At 37.6% G+C, this 20,661-nt stretch overlaps 6 non-coding genes across 6 annotated transcripts; all 6 read left to right on the plus strand.

Annotated features, from left to right (window-relative positions):
- Window positions 1–1,616: 1,616 nt before the first annotated feature.
- Window positions 1,617–1,689, plus strand: TRNAF-GAA (transfer RNA phenylalanine (anticodon GAA)). The gene has a single exon. It is a non-coding gene; the product is annotated as a tRNA-Phe (tRNA).
- Window positions 1,690–4,531: 2,842 nt separating this feature from the next.
- Window positions 4,532–4,604, plus strand: TRNAF-GAA (transfer RNA phenylalanine (anticodon GAA)). Its single transcript has one exon. It is a non-coding gene; the product is annotated as a tRNA-Phe (tRNA).
- A 1,663-nt stretch (window positions 4,605–6,267) lies between these two features.
- TRNAF-GAA (transfer RNA phenylalanine (anticodon GAA)) lies at window positions 6,268–6,340 on the plus strand. Its single transcript has one exon. It is a non-coding gene; the product is annotated as a tRNA-Phe (tRNA).
- Window positions 6,341–10,343: 4,003 nt separating this feature from the next.
- Window positions 10,344–10,416, plus strand: TRNAF-GAA (transfer RNA phenylalanine (anticodon GAA)). The gene has a single exon. It is a non-coding gene; the product is annotated as a tRNA-Phe (tRNA).
- A 5,758-nt stretch (window positions 10,417–16,174) lies between these two features.
- Window positions 16,175–16,247, plus strand: TRNAF-GAA (transfer RNA phenylalanine (anticodon GAA)). Its single transcript has one exon. It is a non-coding gene; the product is annotated as a tRNA-Phe (tRNA).
- Window positions 16,248–17,910: 1,663 nt separating this feature from the next.
- TRNAF-GAA (transfer RNA phenylalanine (anticodon GAA)) lies at window positions 17,911–17,983 on the plus strand. The gene has a single exon. It is a non-coding gene; the product is annotated as a tRNA-Phe (tRNA).
- The last annotated feature ends 2,678 nt before the right edge of the window (window positions 17,984–20,661 follow it).

Here is a 20,661-nt window from a genome sequence, read left to right on the forward strand (position 1 = left end):
GTTTTTCTTTCTTTATTTATCAAAATATTTGATCAACTGATCGACAACATGATCAATTCAACATAGGATTGTCTTTCTGTCCTCCTTCTAAATTTGCTTCCACCTCTCTTGCATTCAGCTTCGACTACAAATGTTTCCTATTTCATGCTTTTTTGTAAAGTAAACTCTTGTCTGCATCAGCTTCCACTTCTCCTTGAACACAGATTTCAGTATTCAGATGACATAGCTTACCTACTCAGGCCAAATACCTCTGTGTAATATGGTGCTAGTCCATTCAGAGTAAAAAAAAAAGCTACCTAACCTGGATCCGAAAAATGCTATTTACCTATTGCACCCGTTAACTGATGAATGATACAGGACATCTTAAAACATAGCTCTAGCATGAGGTTGAGCATCTATTTTCTTGGGAAGTTTAAAAGAAAGGATGAAGACCCAAACTACCAGCAGGCCGAAATAGCTCAGTTGGGAGAGCGTTAGACTGAAGATCTAAAGGTCCCTGGTTCAATCCTGGGTTTCGGCACAATTTCAACTTCTGCTTTTCATGTCACAAAAGCTGTTTGGAGTTAAGTCAACGCTCTTCTTTATCAAAACCTTTTATCAATCTGATCAACAACACAATCAATTCAACATATTATTTACTTTCTGTCTTCCTTTCAAACTTGCTTCCACCTCTCTTGTATTCAACTATGCCTCATTTATTTGCAACTTCTTGCTTTATTTTAAAGTAAAGCTTTGCCTGCATCAGCCTCCAATTCCCCTTATACAAAACTGTCAGTAGTCAGATGACATAGCTTGTACACCCTGGCCATATAGGTCAGTGTTTCAGAGTATAAGTCAATTCAGAGTTTAGAAAAAAAAATTCTACCTACCTTGTCCCCTAAAAAGGATATTCACTCATCAGACCAAGTTACCTGCTGAATGATACTGGACACTTTAACACATAACTATAACCGAATATAGAATGACCAGGTTCTGTATGTATCGTCTACAATTATTAATAATACATCAGGAGGCCACAGGGACTTGTTGTCTGAAATATCTCAGTTGGGAGATTGTTAGATTGAAGAGATTAAGGTCCCTGGTTCAATCCCGGGTTTCGGCACAGTGCGAGGGGATCCTACATTCTTGCAAAATATTTCGTGAAATCAGCTCTAGTTTTTTTTTCTTTATTTGTCAAAATATTTTATCAACTGATCAACAACATGATAACTTCAACAAAAAGTTGTCTTAATGTCCTCCATCTAAACTTGCTTCCACCTCTCTTGCCATCAGCTTTGATGACGAATTTATCCTTTTTTATACTTTTTTCAAAGTAAACTCTTGTCTGCATCAGCTTTCACTTCTCCTTAAACAAAGTTGTCAGTATTGAGATAACATAGCTTACCTACTCAGGCGACATACGTCTGTGTAATACAGTGCTGGTCCACTCAGAGTTTTAAAAGAAAAACGACCTAACATTTATCCCAAAAACGCTACTCACCCATTTCACCAGTTAGCTGCTGAACAATGCAGGACACATTAAAACACAGCTCTAACCTCAGATTGAAAATCCAGGTTCTGCATCTCTGTTCTGGGATTGTTAAAAAAAAGAGGCTGAATACTATAGCTGCTGGCAGGCCGAAATAGCTCAGTTGGGAGAGCGTTAGACTGAAGATCTAAAGGTCCCTGGTTCGATCCCGGGTTTCGGCACATTTTGAACTTCTGCTTTGCATGCCACAAAGACTATTTTGAGTCAACTCATATTGACTTTGTTTATAATGATCAAAACCTTTTATCAAGATAATCGACAATACAATTAATTCAACATATTATTTACTTTCTGTCTTTCTTTCAAACTTGCTTCCACCTCTCTTGTATTCAACTTTGCCTCCTTTATTTCCCAATTCTTCCTTTAATTGAAAGTAAAGCTTTGCCTGCATCAGCCTCCAGTTCCCCTTACACAAAACTGTTAGTAGTCAGATGACCTAGCTTGCCGACCCTCGCCATATAGGTCTGTGTTTCTGAGTATAAGTCCATTCATAGTTTACAAACTTCATCTCACTAACTTGGCTCCTAAAAAGGAAATTCACCCATCAGACCAATTTAGCTACTGAATAATACTGGACAATTTAACACATAACTGCACATGCAGATAGAGTGACCAGGTTCTGCATTTATCTTTAACAATTATAAAAAATACAACAGAAAGCCGAAATTGCCAGCTGGATGAAATAGCTCAGTTGGGAGAGCAGTAGACTGAAGTTCTAAAGGTCCCTGCTTCAATCCCGGGTTTAGGCACATTTTGAACTTCTGCTTTGCATGCCACAAATGCTATTTGGAGTCAACTCATATTGACGTTGTTTATAATGATCAAAACCTTTTATCAAGCTATTCGCTAAGACAACCATTTCAACATATTTTTTACATTCTGTCTTTCTGTCAAACTTGCTTCCACCTCTCTTGTATTCAAGTTTACCTGCTTTATTTGCCAATTCTTCCTTTAATTGAAAGTAAAGCTTTGCCTGTATCAGCCTCGAGTTCCCCTTATACAAAACTGTTAGTAGTCAGATGACCTAGTTTGCCTACCCTCACCATATAGGTCTGTGTGTCTGAGTATAAGTCCATTCATAGTTTACAAACATCTTCTAACTAACTTGGCTCCTAAAAAGGAAATTCACCCATCAGACCAATTTAGCTGCTGAATAATATTGGACAATTTAACACATAACTGCACATGCAGATAGAATGACCAGGGTCTGCATTTATCTTTAACAATTATCAAAAATACAACAGAAAGCCAAATTGGCCAGCTGGATGAAATAGCTCAGTTGGGAGAGTGTTAGATTGAAAATCTGAAAGTCCCTTGTTCAATGCTGGGTTTCGGAAAAGTCTGAGAGGTTTCTTGCTTCTCACAAAATTTTTCTTGGTATCAGCTCAAGTTTTTCTTTCTTTATTTATCAAAATATTTGATCAACTGATCGACAACATGATCAATTCAACATAGAATTGTCTTTCTGTCCTCCTTCTAAATTTGCTTCCACCTCTCTTGCATTCAGCTTCGACTACAAATGTTTCCTATTTCATGCTTTTTTGTAAAGTAAACTCTTGTCTGCATCAGCTTCCACTTCTCCTTGAACACAGATTTCAGTATTCAGATGACATAGCTTACCTACTCAGGCCAAATACCTCTGTGTAATATGGTGCTAGTCCATTCAGAGTAAAAAAAAAAGCTACCTAACCTGGATCCGAAAAATGCTATTTACCTATTGCACCCGTTAACTGATGAATGATACAGGACATCTTAAAACATAGCTCTAGCATGAGGTTGAGCATCTATTTTCTTGGGAAGTTTAAAAGAAAGGATGAAGACCCAAACTACCAGCAGGCCGAAATAGCTCAGTTGGGAGAGCGTTAGACTGAAGATCTAAAGGTCCCTGGTTCAATCCTGGGTTTCGGCACAATTTCAACTTCTGCTTTTCATGTCACAAAAGCTGTTTGGAGTTAAATCAACGCTCTTCTTTATCAAAACCTTTTATCAATCTGATCAACAACACAATCAATTCAACATATTATTTACTTTCTGTCTTCCTTTCAAACTTGCTTCCACCTCTCTTGTATTCAACTATGCCTCATTTATTTGCAACTTCTTGCTTTATTTTAAAGTAAAGCTTTGCCTGCATCAGCCTCCAATTCCCCTTATACAAAACTGTCAGTAGTCAGATGACATAGCTTGTACACCCTGGCCATATAGGTCAGTGTTTCAGAGTATAAGTCAATTCAGAGTTTAGAAAAAAAAAATCTACCTACCTTGTCCCCTAAAAAGGATATTCACTCATCAGACCAAGTTACCTGCTGAATGATACTGGACACTTTAACACATAACTATAACCGAATATAGAATGACCAGGTTCTGTATGTATCGTCTACAATTATTAATAATACATCAGGAGGCCACAGGGACTTGTTGTCTGAAATATCTCAGTTGGGAGATTGTTAGATTGAAGAGATTAAGGTCCCTGGTTCAATCCCGGGTTTCGGCACAGTGCGAGGGGATCCTACATTCTTGCAAAATATTTCGTGAAATCAGCTCTAGTTTTTTTTTCTTTATTTGTCAAAATATTTTATCAACTGATCAACAACATGATAACTTCAACAAAAAGTTGTCTTAATGTCCTCCATCTAAACTTGCTTCCACCTCTCTTGCCATCAGCTTTGATGACGAATTTATCCTTTTTTATACTTTTTTCAAAGTAAACTCGTCTGCATCAGCTTTCACTTCTCCTTAAACAAAGTTGTCAGTATTGAGATAACATAGCTTACCTACTCAGGCGACATACGTCTGTGTAATACAGTGCTGGTCCACTCAGAGTTTTAAAAGAAAAACGACCTAACGTTTATCCCAAAAACGCTACTCACCCATTTCACCAGTTAGCTGCTGAACAATGCAGGACACATTAAAACACAGCTCTAACCTCAGATTGAAAATCCAGGTTCTGCATCTCTGTTCTGGGATTGTTCAAAAAAAGAGGCTGAATACTATAGCTGCTGGCAGGCTGAAATAGCTCAGTTGGGAGAGCGTTAGACTGAAGATCTAAAGGTCCCTGGTTCGATCCCGGGTTTCGGCACATTTTGAACTTCTGCTTTGCATGCCACAAAGACTATTTTGAGTCAACTCATATTGACTTTGTTTATAATGATCAAAACCTTTTATCAAGATAATCGACAATACAATTAATTCAACATATTATTTACTTTCTGTCTTTCTTTCAAACTTGCTTCCACCTCTCTTGTATTCAACTTTGCCTCCTTTATTTCCCAATTCTTCCTTTAATTGAAAGTAAAGCTTTGCCTGCATCAGCCTCCAGTTCCCCTTACACAAAACTGTTAGTAGTCAGATGACCTAGCTTGCCGACCCTCGCCATATAGGTCTGTGTTTCTGAGTATAAGTCCATTCATAGTTTACAAACATCATCTCACTAACTTGGCTCCTAAAAAGGAAATTCACCCATCAGACCAATTTAGCTACTGAATAATACTGGACAATTTAACACATAACTGCACATGCAGATAGAGTGACCAGGTTCTGCATTTATCTTTAACAATTATAAAAAATACAACAGAAAGCCGAAATTGCCAGCTGGATGAAATAGCTCAGTTGGGAGAGCAGTAGACTGAAGTTCTAAAGGTCCCGGGTTTAGGCACATTTTGAACTTCTGCTTTGCATGCCACAAATGCTATTTGGAGTCAACTCATATTGACGTTGTTTATAATGATCAAAACCTTTTATCAAGCTATTCGCTAAGACAACCATTTCAACATATTTTTTACATTCTGTCTTTCTGTCAAACTTGCTTCCACCTCTCTTGTATTCAAGTTTACCTGCTTTATTTGCCAATTCTTCCTTTAATTGAAAGTAAAGCTTTGCCTGTATCAGCCTCGAGTTCCCCTTATACAAAACTGTTAGTAGTCAGATGACCTAGTTTGCCTACCCTCGCCATATAGGTCTGTGTGTCTGAGTATAAGTCCATTCATAGTTTACAAACATCTTCTAACTAACTTGGCTCCTAAAAAGGAAATTCACCCATCAGACCAATTTAGCTGCTGAATAATATTGGACAATTTAACACATAACTGCACATGCAGATAGAATGACCAGGGTCTGCATTTATCTTTAACAATTATCAAAAATACAACAGAAAGCCAAATTGGCCAGCTGGATGAAATAGCTCAGTTGGGAGAGTGTTAGATTGAAAATCTGAAAGTCCCTTGTTCAATGCTGGGTTTCGGAAAAGTCTGAGAGGTTTCTTGCTTCTCACAAAATATTTCTTGGTATCAGCTCCAGTTTTTCTTTCTTTATTTATCAAAATATTTGATCAACTGATCGACAACATGATCAATTCAACATAGAATTGTCTTTCTGTCCTCCTTCTAAATTTGCTTCCACCTCTCTTGCATTCAGCTTCGACTACAAATGTTTCCTATTTCATGCTTTTTTGTAAAGTAAACTCTTGTCTGCATCAGCTTCCACTTCTCCTTGAACACAGATTTCAGTATTCAGATGACATAGCTTACCTACTCAGGCCAAATAGCTCTGTGTAATATGGTGCTAGTCCATTCAGAGTAAAAAAAAAAGCTACCTAACCTGGATCCGAAAAATGCTATTTACCTATTGCACCCGTTAACTGATGAATGATACAGGACATCTTAAAACATAGCTCTAGCATGAGGTTGAGCATCTATTTTCTTGGGAAGTTTAAAAGAAAGGATGAAAACCCAAACTACCAGCAGGCCGAAATAGCTCAGTTGGGAGAGCGTTAGACTGAAGATCTAAAGGTCCCTGGTTCAATCCCGGGTTTTGGCACAATTTCAACTTCTGCTTTTCATGTCACAAAAGCTGTTTGGAGTTAAATCAACGCTCTTCTTTATCAAAACCTTTCATCAATCTGATCAACAACACAATCAATTCAACATATTATTTACTTTCTGTCTTCCTTTCAAACTTGCTTCCACCTCTCTTGTATTCAACTATGCCTCATTTATTTGCAACTTCTTGCTTTATTTTAAAGTAAAGCTTTGCCTGCATCAGCCTCCAATTCCCCTTATACAAAACTGTCAGTAGTCAGATGACATAGCTTGTACACCCTGGCCATATAGGTCTGTGTTTCAGAGTATAAGTCAATTCAGAGTTTAGAAAAAAAATTCTACCTACCTTGTCCCCTAAAAAGGATATTCACTCATCAGACCAAGTTACCTGCTGAATGATACTGGACACTTTAACACATAACTGTAAACGAAAATAGAATGACCAGGTTCTGTATGTATCGTCTACAATTATTAATAATACATCAGGAGGCCACAGGGACTTGTTGTCTGAAATATCTCAGTTGGGAGATCGTTAGACTGAAGAGATTAAGGTCCCTGGTTCAATCCTGGGTTTCGGCACAGTGCGAGGGGATCCTACATTCTTGCAAAATATTTCTTGAAATCAGCTCTAGTTTTTTTTTCTTTAATTGTCAAAATATTTTATCAACTGATCAACAACATGATAACTTCAACAAAAAGTTGTCTTTCTGTCCTCCTTCTAAACTTGCTTCCACCTCTCTTGCCATCAGCTTTGATGATGAATTTATCCTTTTTTATACTTTTTTCAAAGTAAACTCTTGTCTGCATCAGCTTTCACTTCTCCTTAAACAAAGTTGTCAGTATTGAGATGACATAGCTTACCTACTCAGGCGACATACGTCTGTGTAATACAGTGCTGGTCCACTCAGAGTTTTAAAAGAAAAACGACCTAACATTTATCCCAAAAACGCTACTCACCCATTTCACCAGTTAGCTGCTGAACAATGCAGGACACATTAAAACACAGCTCTAACCTCAGATTGAAAATCCAGGTTCTGCATCTCTGTTCTGGGATTGTTCAAAAAAAGAGGCTGAATACTATAGCTGCTGGCAGTCCGAAATAGCTCAGTTGGGAGAGAGTTAGACTGAAGATCTAAAAGTCCCTGGTTCGATCCCGGGTTTTGGCACATTTTGAACTTCTGCTTTGCATGCCACAAAGACTATTTTGAGTCAACTCATATTGACTTTGTTTATAATGATCAAAACCTTTTATCAAGATAATCGACAATACAATTAATTCAACATATTATTTACTTTCTGTCTTTCTTTCAAACTTGCTTCCACCTCTCTTGTATTCACCTTTGCCTCCTTTATTTCCCAATTCTTCCTTTAATTGAAAGTAAAGCTTTGCCTGCATCAGCCTCCAGTTCCCCTTATACAAAACTGTTAGTAGTCAGATGACCTAGCTTGCCGACCCTCGCCATATAGGTCTGTGTTTCTGAGTATAAGTCCATTCATAGTTTACAAACATCATCTAACTAACTTGGCTCCTAAAAAGGAAATTCACCCATCAGACCAATTTAGCTACTGAATAATACTGGACAATTTAACACATAACTGCACATGCAGATAGAGTGACCAGGTTCTGCATTTATCTTTAACAATTATAAAAAATACAACAGAAAGCTGAAATTGCCAGCTGGATGAAATAGCTCAGTTGGGAGAGCAGTAGACTGAAGATCTAAAGGTCCCTGGTTCAATCCCGGGTTTAGGCACATTTTGAACTTCTGCTTTGCATGCCACAAATGCTATTTGGAGTCAACTCATATTGACGTTGTTTATAATGATCAAAACCTTTTATCAAGCTGATCGATAAGACAACCATTTCAACATATTTTTTACATTCTGTCTTTCTGTCAAACTTGCTTCCACCTCTCTTGTATTCAACTTTACCTGCTTTATTTGCCAATTCTTCCTTTAATTGAAAGTAAAGCTTTGCCTGCATCAGCCTCGAGTTCCCCTTATACAAAACTGTTAGTAGTCAGATGACCTAGTTTGCCTACCCTCGCCATATAGGTCTGTGTGTCTGAGTATAAGTCCATTCATAGTTTACAAACATCTTCTAACTAACTTGGCTCCTAAAAAGGAAATTCACCCATCAGAGCTGCTGAATAACATTGGACAATTTAACACATAACTGCACATGCAGATAGAATGACCAGGGTCTGCATTTATCTTTAACAATTATCAAAAATACAAAAGAAAGCCAAAATGGCCAGCTGGATGAAATAGCTCAGTTGGGAGAGTGTTAGATTGAAAATCTAAAAGTCCCTTGTTCAATGCTGGGTTTCGGAAAAGTCTGAGAGGTTTCTTGCTTCTCACAAAATATTTCTTGGTATCAGCTCAAGTTTTTCTTTCTTTATTTATCAAAATATTTGATCAACTGATCGACAACATGATCAATTCAACATAAAATTGTCTTTCTGTCCTCCTTCTAAATTTGCTTCCACCTCTCTTGCATTCAGCTTCGACTACAAATGTTTCCTATTTCATGCTTTTTTGTAAAGTAAACTCTTGTCTGCATCAGCTTCCACTTCTCCTTGAACACAGATTTCAGTATTCAGATGACATAGCTTACCTACTCAGGCCAAATAGCTCTGTGTAATATGGTGCTAGTCCATTCAGAGTAAAAAAAAAAGCTACCTAACCTGGATCCGAAAAATGCTATTTACCTATTGCACCCGTTAACTGATGAATGATACAGGACATCTTAAAACATAGCTCTAGCATGAGGTTGAGCATCTATTTTCTTGGGAAGTTTAAAAGAAAGGATGAAGACCCAAACTACCAGCAGGCCGAAATAGCTCAGTTGGGATAGCGTTAGACTGAAGATCTAAAGGTCCCTGGTTCAATCCCAGGTTTCGGCACAATTTCAACTTCTGCTTTTCATGTCACAAAAGCTGTTTGGAGTTAAATCAACGCTCTTCTTTATCAACACCTTTTATCAATCTGATCAACAACACAATCAATTCAACATATTATTTACTTTCTGTCTTCCTTTCAAACTTGCTTCCACCTCTCTTGTATTCAACTATGCCTCATTTATTTGCAACTTCTTGCTTTATTTTAAAGTAAAGCTTTGCCTGCATCAGCCTCCAATTCCCCTTATACAAAACTGTCAGTAGTCAGATGACATAGCTTGTACACCCTGGCCATATAGGTCTGTGTTTCAGAGTATAAGTCAATTCAGAGTTTAGAAAAAAAATTCTACCTACCTTGTCCCCTAAAAAGGATATTCACTCATCAGACCAAGTTACCTGCTGAATGATACTGGACACTTTAACACATAACTATAAACGAAAATAGAATGACCAGGTTCTGTATGTATCGTCTACAATTATTAATAATACATCAGGAGGCCACAGCGACTTGTTGTCTGAAATATCTCAGTTGGGAGATTGTTAGACTGAAGAGATTAAGGTCCCTGGTTCAATCCCGGGTTTCGGCACAGTGCGAGGGGATCCTACATTCTTGCTAAATATTTCTTGAAATCAGCTCTAGTTTTTTTTTCTTTATTTGTCAAAATATTTTATCAACTGATCAACAACATGATAACTTCAACAAAAAGTTGTCTTTCTGTCCTCCTTCTAAACTTGCTTCCACCTCTCTTGCCATCAGCTTTGATGACGAATTTATCCTTTTTTATACTTTTTTCAAAGTAAACTCTTGTCTGCATCAGCTTTCACTTCTCCTTAAACAAAGTTGTCAGTATTGAGATGACATAGCTTACCTACTCAGGCGACATACGTCTGTGTAATACAATGCTGGTCCACTCAGAGTTTTAAAAGAAAAACGACCTAACATTTATCCCAAAAACGCTACTCACCCATTTCACCAGTTAGCTGCTGAACAATGTAGGACACATTAAAACACAGCTCTAACCTCAGATTGAAAATCCAGGTTCTGCATCTCTGTTCTGGGATTGTTCAAAAAAAGAGGCTGAATACTATAGCTGCTGGCAGGCCGAAATAGCTCAGTTGGGAGAGTGTTAGACTGAAGATCTAAAGGTCCCTGGTTCGATCCCGGGTTTCGGCACATTTTGAACTTCTGCTTTGCATGCCACAAAGACTATTTTGAGTCAACTCATATTGACTTTGTTTATAATGATCAAAACCTTTTATCAAGATAATCGACAATACAATTAATTCAACATATTATTTACTTTCTGTCTTTCTTTCAAACTTGCTTCCACCTCTCTTGTATTCAACTTTGCCTCCTTTATTTCCCAATTCTTCCTTTAATTGAAAGTACAGCTTTGCCTGCATCAGCCTCCAGTTCCCCTTATACAAAACTGTTAGTAGTCAGATGACCTAGCTTGCCGACCCTCGCCATATAGGTCTGTGTTTCTGAGTATAAGTCCATTCATAGTTTACAAACATCATCTAACTAACTTGGCTCCTAAAAAGGAAATTCACCCATCAGACCAATTTAGCTACTGAATAATACTGGACAATTTAACACATAACTGCACATGCAGATAGAGTGACCAGGTTCTGCATTTATCTTTAACAATTATAAAAAATACAACAGAAAGCCAAAATTGGCAGCTGGATGAAATAGCTCAGTTGGGAGAGCAGTAGACTGAAGATCTAAAGGTCCCTGGTTCAATCCTGGGTTTAGGCACATTTTGAACTTCTGCTTTGCATGCCACAAATGCTATTTGGAGTCAACTCATATTGACGTTGTTTATAATGATCAAAACCTTTTATCAAGCTATTCGATAAGACAACCATTTCAACATATTTTTTACATTCTGTCTTTCTGTCAAACTTGCTTCCACCTCTCTTGTATTCAACTTTACCTGCTTTATTTCCCAATTCTTCCTTTAATTGAAAGTAAAGCTTTGCCTGCATCAGCCTCGAGTTCCCCTTATACAAAACTGTTAGTAGTCAGATGACCTAGTTTGCCTACCCTCGCCATATAGGTCTGTGTGTCTGAGTATAAGTCCATTCATAGTTTACAAACATCTTCTAACTAACTTGGCTCCTAAAAAGGAAATTCACCCATCAGACCAATTTAGCTGCTGAATAATATTGGACAATTTAACACATAACTGCACATGCAGATAGAATGACCAGGGTCTGCATTTATCTTTAACAATTATCAAAAATACAACAGAAAGCCAAAATGGCCAGCTGGATGAAATAGCTCAGTTGGGAGAGTGTTAGATTGAAAATCTAAAAGTCCCTTGTTCAATGCTGGGTTTCGGAAAAGTCTGAGAGGTTTCTTGCTTCTCACAAAATATTTCTTGGTATCAGCTCAAGTTTTTCTTTCTTTATTTATCAAAATATTTGATCAACTGATCGACAACATGATCAATTCAACATAGAATTGTCTTTCTGTCCTTCTTCTAAATTTGCTTCCACCTCTCTTGCATTCAGCTTCGACTACAAATGTTTCCTATTTCATGCTTTTTTGTAAAGTAAACTCTTGTCTGCATCAGCTTCCACTTCTCCTTGAACACAGATTTCAGTATTCAGATGACATAGCTTACCTACTCAGGCCAAATACCTCTGTGTAATATGGTGCTAGTCCATTCAGAGTAAAAAAAAAAGCTACCTAACCTGGATCCGAAAAATGCTATTTACCTATTGCACCCGTTAACTGATGAATGATACAGGACATCTTAAAACATAGCTCTAGCATGAGGTTGAGCATCTCTTTTCTTGGGAAGTTTAAAAGAAAGGATGAAGACCCAAACTACCAGCAGGCAGAAATAGCTCAGTTGGGAGAGCGTTAGACTGAAGATCTAAAGGTCCCTGGTTCAATCCTGGGTTTCGGCACAATTACAACTTCTGCTTTTCATGTCACAAAAGCTGTTTGGAGTTAAATCAACGCTCTTCTTTATCAAAACCTTTCATCAATCTGATCAACAACACAATCAATTCAACATATTATTTACTTTCTGTCTTCCTTTCAAACTTGCTTCCACCTCTCTTGTATTCAACTATGCCTCATTTATTTGCAACTTCTTGCTTTATTTTAAAGTAAAGCTTTGCCTGCATCAGCCTCCAATTCCCCTTATACAAAACTGTCAGTAGTCAGATGACATAGCCTGTACACCCTGGCCATATAGGTCTGTGTTTCAGAGTATAAGTCAATTTAGAGTTTAGAAAAAAAATTCTACCTACCTTGTCCCCTAAAAAGGATATACACTCATCAGACCAAGTTACCTGCTGAATGATACTGGACACTTTAACACATAACTATAAACGAAAATAGAATGACCAGGTTCTGGATGTATCGTCTACAATTATTAATAATACATCAGGAGGCCACAGGGACTTGTTGGCTGAAATATCTCAGTTGGGAGATCGTTAGACTGAAGAGCTTAAGGTACCTGATTCAATCCTGACTTTCAGCACAGTGTGAGGGGATCCTACATTCTTGCAAAATATTTCTTGAAATCAGCTCTAGTTTTTTTTTCTTTATTTCTCAAAATATTTTATCAACTGATCAACAACATGATAGCTTCAACAAAAAGTTGTCTTTCTGTCCTCCTTCTAAACTTGCTTCCACCTCTCTTGCCATCAGCTTTGATAACGAATTTATCCCATTTTATACTTTTTTCAAAGTAAACTCTTGTCTGCATCAGCTTTCACTTCTCCTTGAACAAAGTTGTCAGTATTGAGATGACATAGCTTACCTACTCAGGCGACATACGTCTGTGTAATACAGTGCTGGTCCACTCAGAGTTTTAAAAGAAAAACGACCTAACATTTATCCCAAAAACGCTACTCACCCATTTCACCAGTTAGCTGCTGAACAATGCAGGACACATTAAAACACAGCTCTAACCTCAGATTGAAAATCCAGGTTCTGCATCTCTGTTCTGGGATTGTTCAAAAAAAGAGGCTGTATACTATAGCTGGTGGCAGGCCGAAATAGCTCAGTTGGGAGAGCGTTAGACTGAAGATCTAAAAGTCCCTGGTTCGATCCCGGGTTTCGGCACATTTTGAACTTCTGCTTTGCATGCCACAAAGACTATTTTGAGTCAACTCATATTGACTTTGTTTATAATGATCAAAACCTTTTATCAAGATAATCGACAATACAATTAATTCAACATATTATTTACTTTCTGTCTTTCTTTCAAACTTGCTTCCACCTCTCTTGTATTCAACTTTGCCTCCTTTATTTCCCAATTCTTCCTTTAATTGAAAGTACAGCTTTGCCTGCATCAGCCTCCAGTTCCCCTTATACAAAACTGTTAGTAGTCAGATGACCTAGCTTGCCGACCCTCGCCATATAGGTCTGTGTTTCTGAGTATAAGTCCATTCATAGTTTACAAACATCATCTAACTAACTTGGCTCCTAAAAAGGAAATTCACCCATCAGACCAATTTAGCTACTGAATAATACTGGACAATTTAACACATAACTGCACATGCAGATAGAGTGACCAGGTTCTGCATTTATCTTTAACAATTATGAAAAATACAACAGAAAGCCGAAATTGCCAGCTGGATGAAATAGCTCAGTTGGGAGAGCAGTAGACTGAAGATCTAAAGGTCCCTGGTTCAATCCCGGGTTTAGGCACATTTTGAACTTCTGCTTTGCATGCCACAAATGCTATTTGGAGTCAACTCATATTGACGTTGTTTATAATGATCAAAACCTTTTATCAAGCTGATCGATAAGACAACCATTTCAACATATTTTTTACATTCTGTCTTTCTGACAAACCTGCTTCCACCTCTCTTGTATTCAACTTTACCTGCTTTATTTGCCAATTCTTCCTTTAATTGAAAGTAAAGCTTTGCCTGCATCAGCCTCGAGTTCCCCTTATACAAAACTGTTAGTAGTCAGATGACCTAGTTTGCCTACCCTCGCCATATAGGTCTGTGTGTCTGAGTATAAGTCCATTCATAGTTTACAAACATCTTCTAACTAACTTGGCTCCTAAAAAGGAAATTCACCCATCAGACCAATTTAGCTGCTGAATAATATTGGACAATTTAACACATAACTGCACATGCAGATAGAATGACCAGGGTCTGCATTTATCTTTAACAATTATCAAAAATACAACAGAAAGCCAAATTGGCCAGCTGGATGAAATAGCTCAGTTGGGAGAGTGTTAGATTGAAAATCTGAAAGTCCCTTGTTCAATGCTGGGTTTCGGAAAAGTCTGAGAGGTTTCTTGCTTCTCACAAAATTTTTCTTGGTATCAGCTCAAGTTTTTCTTTCTTTATTTATCAAAATATTTGATCAACTGATCGACAACATGATCAATTCAACATAGAATTGTCTTTCTGTCCTCCTTCTAAATTTGCTTCCACCTCTCTTGCATTCAGCTTCGACTACAAATGTTTCCTATTTCATGCTTTTTTGTAAAGTAAACTCTTGTCTGCATCAGCTTCCACTTCTCCTTGAACACAGATTTCAGTATTCAGATGACATAGCTTACCTACTCAGGCCAAATACCTCTGTGTAATATGGTGCTAGTCCATTCAGAGTAAAAAAAAAAGCTACCTAACCTGGATCCGAAAAATGCTATTTACCTATTGCACCCGTTAACTGATGAATGATACAGGACATCTTAAAACATAGCTCTAGCATGAGGTTGAGCATCTATTTTCTTGGGAAGTTTAAAAGAAAGGATGAAGACCCAAACTACCAGCAGGCCGAAATAGCTCAGTTGGGAGAGCGTTAGACTGAAGATCTAAAGGTCCCTGGTTCAATCCTGGGTTTCGGCACAATTTCAACTTCTGCTTTTCATGTCACAAAAGCTGTTTGGAGTTAAATCAACGCTCTTCTTTATCAAAACCTTTTATCAATCTGATCAACAACACAATCAATTCAACATATTATTTACTTTCTGTCTTCCTTTCAAACTTGCTTCCACCTCTCTTGTATTCAACTATGCCTCATTTATTTGCAACTTCTTGCTTTATTTTAAAGTAAAGCTTTGCCTGCATCAGCCTCCAATTCCCCTTATACAAAACTGTCAGTAGTCAGATGACATAGCTTGTACACCCTGGCCATATAGGTCAGTGTTTCAGAGTATAAGTCAATTCAGAGTTTAGAAAAAAAAATTCTACCTACCTTGTCCCCTAAAAAGGATATTCACTCATCAGACCAAGTTACCTGCTGAATGATACTGGACACTTTAACACATAACTATAACCGAATATAGAATGACCAGGTTCTGTATGTATCGTCTACAATTATTAATAATACATCAGGAGGCCACAGGGACTTGTTGTCTGAAATATCTCAGTTGGGAGATTGTTAGATTGAAGAGATTAAGGTCCCTGGTTCAATCCCGGGTTTCGGCACAGTGCGAGGGGATCCTACATTCTTGCAAAATATTTCGTGAAATCAGCTCTAGTTTTTTTTTCTTTATTTGTCAAAATATTTTATCAACTGATCAACAACATGATAACTTCAACAAAAAGTTGTCTTAATGTCCTCCATCTAAACTTGATTCCACCTCTCTTGCCATCAGCTTTGATGACGAATTTATCCTTTTTTATACTTTTTTCAAAGTAAACTCGTCTGCATCAGCTTTCACTTCTCCTTAAACAAAGTTGTCAGTATTGAGATAACATAGCTTACCTACTCAGGCGACATACGTCTGTGTAATACAGTGCTGGTCCACTCAGAGTTTTAAAAGAAAAACGACCTAACGTTTATCCCAAAAACGCTACTCACCCATTTCACCAGTTAGCTGCTGAACAATGCAGGACACATTAAAACACAGCTCTAACCTCAGATTGAAAATCCAGGTTCTGCATCTCTGTTCTGGGATTGTTCAAAAAAAGAGGCTGAATACTATAGCTGCTGGCAGGCCGAAATAGCTCAGTTGGGAGAGCGTTAGACTGAATATCTAAAGGTCCCTGGTTCGATCCCGGGTTTCGGCACATTTTGAACTTCTGCTTTGCATGCCACAAAGACTATTTTGAGTCAACTCATATTGACTTTGTTTATAATGATCAAAACCTTTTATCAAGATAATCGACAATACAATTAATTCAACATATTATTTACTTTCTGTCTTTCTTTCAAACTTGCTTCCACCTCTCTTGTATTCAACTTTGCCTCCTTTATTTCCCAATTCTTCCTTTAATTGAAAGTAAAGCTTTGCCTGCATCAGCCTCCAGTTCCCCTTACACAAAACTGTTAGTAGTCAGATGACCTAGCTTGCCGACCCTCGCCATATAGGTCTGTGTTTCTGAGTATAAGTCCATTCATAGTTTACAAACATCATCTCACTAACTTGGCTCCTAAAAAGGAAATTCACCCATCAGACCAATTTAGCTACTGAATAATACTGGACAATTTAACACATAACTGCACATGCAGATAGAGTGACCAGGTTCTGCATTTATCTTTAACAATTATAAAAAATACAACAGAAAGCCGAAATTGCCAGCTGGATGAAATAGCTCAGTTGGGAGAGCAGTAGACTGAAGTTCTAAAGGTCCCGGGTTTAGGCACATTTTGAACTTCTGCTTTGCATGCCACAAATGCTATTTGGAGTCAACTCATATTGACGTTGTTTATAATGATAAAAACCTTTTATCAAGCTATTCGCTAAGACAACCATTTCAACATATTTTTTACATTCTGTCTTTCTGTCAAACTTGCTTCCACCTCTCTTGTATTCAAGTTTACCTGCTTTATTTGCCAATTCTTCCTTTAATTGAAAGTAAAGCTTTGCCTGTATCAGCCTCGAGTTCCCCTTATACAAAACTGTTAGTAGTCAGATGACCTAGTTTGCCTACCCTCGCCATATAGGTCTGTGTGTCTGAGTATAAGTCCATTCATAGTTTACAAACATCTTCTAACTAACTTGGCTCCTAAAAAGGAAATTCACCCATCAGACCAATTTAGCTGCTGAATAATATTGGACAATTTAACACATAACTGCACATGCAGATAGAATGACCAGGGTCTGCATTTATCTTTAACAATTATCAAAAATACAACAGAAAGCCAAATTGGCCAGCTGGATGAAATAGCTCAGTTGGGAGAGTGTTAGATTGAAAATCTGAAAGTCCCTTGTTCAATGCTGGGTTTCGGAAAAGTCTGAGAGGTTTCTTGCTTCTCACAAAATATTTCTTGGTATCAGCTCCAGTTTTTCTTTCTTTATTTATCAAAATATTTGATCAACTGATCGACAACATGATCAATTCAACATAGAATTGTCTTTCTGTCCTCCTTCTAAATTTGCTTCCACCTCTCTTGCATTCAGCTTCGACTACAAATGTTTCCTATTTCATGCTTTTTTGTAAAGTAAACTCTTGTCTGCATCAGCTTCCACTTCTCCTTGAACACAGATTTCAGTATTCAGATGACATAGCTTACCTACTCAGGCCAAATAGCTCTGTGTAATATGGTGCTAGTCCATTCAGAGTAAAAAAAAAAGCTACCTAACCTGGATCCGAAAAATGCTATTTACCTATTGCACCCGTTAACTGATGAATGATACAGGACATCTTAAAACATAGCTCTAGCATGAGGTTGAGCATCTATTTTCTTGGGAAGTTTAAAAGAAAGGATGAAGACCCAAACTACCAGCAGGCCGAAATAGCTCAGTTGGGAGAGCGTTAGACTGAAGATCTAAAGGTCCCTGGTTCAATCCCGGGTTTTGGCACAATTTCAACTTCTGCTTTTCATGTCACAAAAGCTGTTTGGAGTTAAATCAACGCTCTTCTTTATCAACACCTTTCATCAATCTGATCAACAACACAATCAATTCAACATATTATTTACTTTCTGTCTTCCTTTCAAACTTGCTTCCACCTCTCTTGTATTCAACTATGCCTCATTTATTTGCAACTTCTTGCTTTATTTTAAAGTAAAGCTTTGCCTGCATCAGCCTCCAATTCCCCTTATACAAAACTGTCAGTAGTCAGATGACATAGCTTGTACACCCTGGCCATATAGGTCTGTGTTTCAGAGTATAAGTCAATTCAGAGTTTAGAAAAAAAATTCTACCTACCTTGTCCCCTAAAAAGGATATTCACTCATCAGACCAAGTTACCTGCTGAATGATACTGGACACTTTAACACATAACTGTAAACGAAAATAGAATGACCAGGTTCTGTATGTATCGTCTACAATTATTAATAATACATCAGGAGGTCACAGGGACTTGTTGTCTGAAATATCTCAGTTGGGAGATCGTTAGACTGAAGAGATTAAGGTCCCTGGTTCAATCCTGGGTTTCGGCACAGTGCGAGGGGATCCTACATTCTTGCAAAATATTTCTTGAAATCAGCTCTAGTTTTTTTTTCTTTAATTGTCAAAATATTTTATCAACTGATCAACAACATGATAACTTCAACAAAAAGTTGTCTTTCTGTCCTCCTTCTAAACTTGCTTCCACCTCTCTTGCCATCAGCTTTGATGATGAATTTATCCTTTTTTATACTTTTTTCAAAGTAAACTCTTGTCTGCATCAGCTTTCACTTCTCCTTAAACAAAGTTGTCAGTATTGAGATGACATAGCTTACCTACTCAGGCGACATACGTCTGTGTAATACAGTGCTGGTCCACTCAGAGTTTTAAAAGAAAAACGACCTAACATTTATCCCAAAAACGCTACTCACCCATTTCACCAGTTAGCTGCTGAACAATGCAGGACACATTAAAACACAGCTCTAACCTCAGATTGAAAATCCAGGTTCTGCATCTCTGTTCTGGGATTGTTCAAAAAAAGAGGCTGAATACTATAGCTGCTGGCAGTCCGAAATAGCTCAGTTGGGAGAGAGTTAGACTGAAGATCTAAAAGTCCCTGGTTCGATCCCGGGTTTTGGCACATTTTGAACTTCTGCTTTGCATGCCACAAAGACTATTTTGAGTCAACTCATATTGACTTTGTTTATAATGATCAAAACCTTTTATCAAGATAATCGACAATACAATTAATTCAACATATTATTTACTTTCTGTCTTTCTTTCAAACTTGCTTCCACCTCTCTTGTATTCACCTTTGCCTCCTTTATTTCCCAATTCTTCCTTTAATTGAAAGTAAAGCTTTGCCTGCATCAGCCTCCAGTTCCCCTTATACAAAACTGTTAGTAGTCAGATGACCTAGCTTGCCGACCCTCGCCATATAGGTCTGTGTTTCTGAGTATAAGTCCATTCATAGTTTACAAACATCATCTAACTAACTTGGCTCCTAAAAAGGAAATTCACCCATCAGACCAATTTAGCTACTGAATAATACTGGACAATTTAACACATAACTGCACATGCAGATAGAGTGACCAGGTTCTGCATTTATCTTTAACAATTATAAAAAATACAACAGAAAGCTGAAATTGCCAGCTGGATGAAATAGCTCAGTTGGGAGAGCAGTAGACTGAAGATCTAAAGGTCCCTGGTTCAATCCCGGGTTTAGGCACATTTTGAACTTCTGCTTTGCATGCCACAAATGCTATTTGGAGTCAACTCATATTGACGTTGTTTATAATGATCAAAACCTTTTATCAAGCTGATCGATAAGACAACCATTTCAACATATTTTTTACATTCTGTCTTTCTGTCAAACTTGCTTCCACCTCTCTTGTATTCAACTTTACCTGCTTTATTTGCCAATTCTTCCTTTAATTGAAAGTAAAGCTTTGCCTGCATCAGCCTCGAGTTCCCCTTATACAAAACTGTTAGTAGTCAGATGACCTAGTTTGCCTACCCTCGCCATATAGGTCTGTGTGTCTGAGTATAAGTCCATTCATAGTTTACAAACATCTTCTAACTAACTTGGCTCCTAAAAAGGAAATTCACCCATCAGAGCTGCTGAATAACATTGGACAATTTAACACATAACTGCACATGCAGATAGAATGACCAGGGTCTGCATTTATCTTTAACAATTATCAAAAATACAACAGAAAGCCAAAATGGCCAGCTGGATGAAATAGCTCAGTTGGGAGAGTGTTAGATTGAAAATCTAAAAGTCCCTTGTTCAATGCTGGGTTTCGGAAAAGTCTGAGAGGTTTCTTGCTTCTCACAAAATATTTCTTGGTATCAGCTCAAGTTTTTCTTTCTTTATTTATCAAAATATTTGATCAACTGATCGACAACATGATCAATTCAACATAAAATTGTCTTTCTGTGCTCCTTCTAAATTTGCTTCCACCTCTCTTGCATTCAGCTTCGACTACAAATGTTTCCTATTTCATGCTTTTTTGTAAAGTAAACTCTTGTCTGCATCAGCTTCCACTTCTCCTTGAACACAGATTTCAGTATTCAGATGACATAGCTTACCTACTCAGGCCAAATAGCTCTGTGTAATATGGTGCTAGTCCATTCAGAGTAAAAAAAAA

This window comes from Triturus cristatus, chromosome 8 (genome assembly GCF_964204655.1).
Source record: "Triturus cristatus chromosome 8, aTriCri1.1, whole genome shotgun sequence".
NCBI lineage: Eukaryota > Metazoa > Chordata > Amphibia > Caudata > Salamandridae > Triturus > Triturus cristatus.